Consider the following 6,199-nt stretch of genomic DNA (forward strand, 5'->3'; position numbering starts at 1 on the left):
TCATGTGAAAACCCTTTCCATGCCAAGCCACATTCATGACAGTATGTTAGACTCTTGAGAAAACATCTTTTTCCTGTTCTTTATCAGATGATTTCCTTTGGTATGCAACCTGACAATATTCTTTTTCAGCAAGACAATGCTTCTGTTTACATGGTTTATAGTTTTTGGATGGGTTTGAGAGAAATTGTATTAAATTGGTTCAACACTCCCCTTACTCCCCTGATTTAAATCCTATTAAGTATGTATGGATTGAGCATAAAAAGCGATTACACCAGCAGTATCCAAGGATTAGAGATATCCAAGATGGAAAAAAAGCTGTTAAGAAGAGGCTTGTACAAGTACTACCTTTGGTTTGGGAGATAATTGCTGAAGAGTTTTTTGAACAGTTATGGAAATCAATATCTGATAGAGTAGCTGCAGTATTGGAAGCAAGGGGAGATTATACAAGATATTATTATCTTACTCTATAATATACATAGTTGATTTTAGACAGGTGGTGGTTGAGGGTTGATTATGCCATTCACAACCTGTTAGAAATACAGGGATCCAATACCTAGAAACCACTCTAATTAGGGTAACCCCATGCAGAATCGGAATCTCTGGTCTCCAACACCCCCCACCAGCCCCCTCAAAGGGCAAGCACATCATCATACATATTAATCTTCATTGCATTCTATAACTATAGAGTCACAGAATTGAAAGTATCAGAATAACACTGTATGCGTATCTGCCATCTGACTGGCCAGATTCCATTCTCAGGTTACATGAGAGGAGACTATTGGCTAGGTCTGGGAAGTGGAACAGAGTAAATCTATCAATGATTCAGAGAGCTACTAAGCTTCAAAGATATGACATCTTGGGAATTAGCCATCGTTAATAGGACATTTTTGCACAAAGATATAGTATTGAATGTTAAAGGATCTCAATGAGAAACCAATACATTTGCACCTATCTTACAATAACCAGAATAGTCTAGAACTCCAAGGAATACTACTACAAAATTCAATGGATATTACCAAGTGTTATAACTGTGGACAGAAATGCACTGTGGTTGCAAGAATAGTTCCCAATACTAGAAAGGCAATTGAAACCCGGTTACTCAGAGCAACTAGGAGTTGGGAACTGAGTGATTTTCTGTCAATCCGGTAGAATAGCTTCCTGCAAATTTGTAGGAAGTCTTCTAGATGATATCAGTCAGTAAGATATGGAGTTATGGGAGTTTGAGGTCAGACGACCTAGGAAGATTGCAATTATGACAACCTCCACAGATATAACTGGCAGATGAAACTGATCATTTCATCAATGATGGAGACAATTGGGGACAACTCAGTTCGACTTAAGAACTAGATGATAAGTCTAAAAAGACAATGAAGTTCGGATAATTACTATTGAGAATAGTATTATTCCTAGGTTAGTAAAATGGTAATTACTAAAGAGGGTATAGTGGTTTTCAGTATCTCCAGGTGTTTGTACCTTTGAAGAATACCCAACATTGTGAGTGATAACCTGAGAGGTATATAGGTTGGATAATAGACAGATGTAATCTGCGAATACAATGATGTGGAATATAAATATTGAAGTGCCTCTCAAGCTTTTAGACATCATCAAGCAATGCAGAAGAGACCTTAACAATATAATATTGTTTTTACAATTCTATTCTACTTTACCTACTTTACTTTGCTCTTAGTCGTCATAAATGAAATAAGTATAATCTGAGCCTTCCTAGACAATCTCCGTCAATATATATGAATCTGTCACAAATGTGACTTGGCATGAAAAAGGCTTTCATATGACTCATGATTATGAGTCATAGGTATGTTATTGTTTCGTGCATATGACTTATTTGAATCATATGACTGGTTATGTTATGATTTATTATCTTTCAAACATGACTTGATTGCAAGTCATGGGATATGCACCAGGCAAGTATGTCTTGCAAATATGCCTTACAGGTATGCCTTGTACATATGATTTATGTTTTACACATGACCTTGTTATGAGGTCATAGGTTTCACGCATGTGACCACTTAGGGTCATATGACTTGTTTATTGTGTTATAATTAGTTTATCAGTTTTTGCACATGACCTGACTGTGAGGTCATGGGATTTGAACATGTGACCACTTTGGGTCACTTCACTTGGGGCAGGAAGAATACTATATAAGGAGGCCACTGTGGTCGAGGAGGATAGGCTCTTCAAGCTTTATTCTAAGTACTTTTTCGTACTTGCCTTCCCTCTGCCTCAGCAGTGAGCTTCTGCGCCCACGATGATCCTTTTCACTGGGCAGTTATCTGGGTTCGCCCAGTATCCTGGTGTTTGTAGGTTGTCCTGTGGTTGAGGACTGGTCTACTTGTTGGCATCTCATTTCGTCACTTACTGGTTATCTCATGATGCTGGCACTTCGAGCTATTCATCACGGTTGTTTAAGATCTCCTTTCGGTAAAACTTCTTCAGCTTCCTGTCTATCGTCTACTCGCAGGTTTTCACATTCGATTAGAGAGATTAAATATTATATTTGGTGAGATCACACTTGTTGTTCTTTAAACCAGTTCAAGTTTATTGAGTTTTAACAAAGTCCTTAGTTCTCATAATACAAAATGCTCTTGAGATAGACTGATGACCTTTCCAAGTTTCAACAGATCATACCAGCCACATCATTCCTCAGGTAGCAGTGTGGTACCCGCCTGGCTCCTCCTCATTACATTTTCATTTCTACGGTCAGAATCCTATGATGTTGTTTATTACCGTTTTCTTGGAGTTTTTATCCTTGTTGCTCTGAGGTGGTTTAGTCAGGTTTCTCTTCCTCGCTTCTGTGGGAATAGCTTTAAGTGTGGAAGATCTTACCCCCTGGTATGGTTTTTCATTACTACTAGGTGTTGTGTAGCACAATTGGCTGCTAGATACTTGTATTGTCTGTGTGTGTGAGTGGTTTGGTTGTGGATTGTAGTTGGTGGCTTCATCCATTGCAAGTGAGGCCTACCTTCTGTTTGTCTGCTACTGTTTGTTCGCCCTCCCACTTCCTGTCACGTTGGTTGGAGTGTCCCTAACCTATCATTTTCGTCAGTACCTGTTGCTGGACCTGTGGGGCTGTCTTCAGCTGGGTCTGCTTACAATTTCCTGGCTAAGTTGGGCTTTAGTATAGCTACAATGAATGATGTGGCTGGTACTGGTATCTTCGGGTATTGGTGCTATCTCCTTTGAGCCTTCCGGCTCTGGCTGATGGGCCTCCCTCAGCCATGCGGTATTGGGGGATGGAGCTCTGTTAGTATGGCCAAGACCAGTTTACCACCTGATGGGGCTGGGTATAGACTGTCTTGTGGCTGTCAAATGGTTGATCTGTCTGAGAGGCTAAGAGGGCTGGATGGGTACTGTGGTGTCTAGTATATGGTGCTTGGAAGGGGCTGATTAGGGGCGGAGAGGTAGCTGCAAGCACCGGTCGAGTTCGTATCAGATTGGAAGGGGACTGATTAAGTGATTCCAGTACAGTTTGGGCTGTATAGTGAAGCTTCTGAGTGCTGCAAAGCTCCCTGGTAGACCAGCGGGTTGATGGCTACCTGTATACATAGTGTATTGTGACCACATAGTTGGACCTATTTGGGTCTTGTACACTTGGATTTGTAGGGTTTGTTTAGTTTCTTTGGTTTGGTTACTGGTATGGCTGGCATGGGCTAGGCACCATCAGTAAAAGACAGGCCCCACTGACTGTTTCAGTCCGTCACTACCTCTATGTTTTTTATTTGTTTAGGTTTTGTGTTTTGATTATAGACAGTAGGTGTAGGTCCCTCTTACCAGTATGCTCTTCAGAGACAATTGGTAAAGTGAGTTCATAGAGTCGATGGTCTGGCATGCAGGTACGAGAGGTGGACATGTAGGTCACCTCCTCCCTGCCTTGGTGTCGCCTATGTAGTTAGATTGTTATTGGGTTTTCTTTTTTGGTAGATGGGCTGCAAGATGGTATACAGACTAGGTGGTAGGGTTTTTATGTTTGTTGGATGAGGAATCTGATCGTGTTGGTCTTTTGTCCAGCTTTGGCTACACTTAGTCCTGGTTAGCTTCATACCAGAGGGGCTACAGACTTGGACAGGGAGGGTGTTGGGTTGTTTGATGGTCTTGTAATTAGTTTCTTTGTGGGCATGACTCAGGGATGGTAGGTGCAGGACTGGAGACTTAGTTAGCCTGTAGTTAGTGGTATACCGGTTACTGGTATCCCTGTACCAGCAAGGACTCATTGTATGTCAGTATTGGCAGTATCAGTTTAAACAAAATTAGATTAACTTCTAAGTACTTTCCTCATCCTTGCCTTCACTCTGCCTCAGTGGTAAGCTTCTGTATTCATAATGATCCTTTTCGCGGGGCAGTTATCAGGGTTCACCTGGTATCCTGGTGATCATGGATTGTTGTGTAGTTGAGCACTTGTCTACTTGTTTGCTTCTTATTTTGTCATCTGCTGGTTATCTCATGATACTGGCACTTCAAGCTATTCCTAACTGTCACTTTTGAGCTGCTTTTGGTAATACATCTTCAGCCTCCTGTCTGTTCTCTTCTCACATGTTTTGTGTTTGATTAGGAAGCATTGAACATTGTATTTGGGGGAATCACCTGTATCGTTCTTTGGGCCAGCTAATCTTTCTATTGGGCTTTAATGGAGTCCTTAGTTCTCATGATACAAAATGCCCATGGGTTCGCTTGATCACCATCCTGTGTCTCAACTCATTGTACTGGTCATATCATTCCTCAGGTGGTAGGACACTACCTACCCAGTCCCTCCTCATTATATTATGTTTTGAGAGTCGGAATCCTATGTTGTTATTTATCACTGTTTTCTTGGAGTTTATATCCTTGTGACTTTGTAGTAGTTCAGTCAGGTGTCTCCTTCACACCTCAGTGAAGATGGCCTTTACCCTGAAAGCCTTTACCCCCTAGCTTAGTTTTTCTTGACTGCCTAGAGTAGTGTGGGATAATTAACTGCCAGACACTCATGTTGTCTGTGTGTGTGGGTGGTTTGGTTGTGGATTGTGGTTGGCAACTTTACCCATTGCAAGTAGGACCTACCCTTCCCTAGTCTACTTCTGTTGCTTCACACTCTCCCTGTAACGTGTTCGCAAGGTGCTAATCACGTTATCGGTAATAGATACGATAGTTGGCAGGTGACCTGCTCTTCCAGAGAGGAGGCGAGAGCTGAAAACTAAAGGAGGCTTCGAGGGCGTACTGAGGAACAAAGAAGTAACCGTTCAACCAAGTATATTGAAATACTGTCTGTCGAAGTCTGCCTTTTCTATCGTAGAAACAGGCGGTCTTTAAATACACTAATCTGTTCATGTCTAGCATGAACGAAACTAATCAAAGGTATCAATTGATACACTTTGGTAAAACTCTTTAAATATCAAAGCGATACTTAAAACAAACATAAAGTAAAACCAAGTATCAAACGATACTTAAAACAAACCAAGTATCAAGCAATACTTAAAACAAAACATAAAACAAAACCAAGTAACCGAGTACCCGTACCGGTTACACTCCCCCCCATGTTACACCTGTTGGGAGTACCTCTTGCCTGTTATTTAATCTGGGCTTTTTGTAGGACCTGTGGAGCTGTTCTTAGATCATCCTACATGACTTCTTCCCAGCCCGATTGGACTTTGGTTCAGTTGGATTGGATGGTATGGCTGGTACCGATGCCTTCAGGTATTGGTACTGCATTCTTTATATTACTTGGCTGAGGCAGGTAGCCCCTCCTCTACTATACATTGCCAAAGGATAGTGCTCTATTAGTGTGACCAAGAATACTAGCTGCCCAATGGGGCTAGGTATAAGCTGTCCTGTGGCTATTAGATAAATAATCAGTCTAATGGGCTGAGTGGGCTGGAAGGGCTCTGTAGTGTCTAATGGGTGGGGCTTAAGGGGGCTGGCTGGGGGAGGAGAGATACGTACAAGCATTAGTCGGGCCTGCATCAGGTTGCGCGAGGTTTAATTAAATATTTCCAACCTGCTTGGGCTGTTAAGATGAAATTGTTAAGTGCTGTAAAGCTCCCGGATAGACTGGTAGGTTGACGGCCACTTGTGTAGATCGGGGGTTGCGACTACCTTATTGGACTTGTTTGAGTCTTATGTGCTGAGCTTTGTGGAACTTATTTGGTTTCTTTAGTTTGGCTATAGGTATGGCAAGTAGAGGTAAGACACCACAGGTGAGAGATAGGCC

The sequence above is a fragment of the Tuber melanosporum genome (genome assembly GCF_000151645.1).
Source record: "Tuber melanosporum whole genome shotgun sequence assembly, scaffold_54, strain Mel28".
NCBI classification, from domain to species: domain Eukaryota; kingdom Fungi; phylum Ascomycota; class Pezizomycetes; order Pezizales; family Tuberaceae; genus Tuber; species Tuber melanosporum.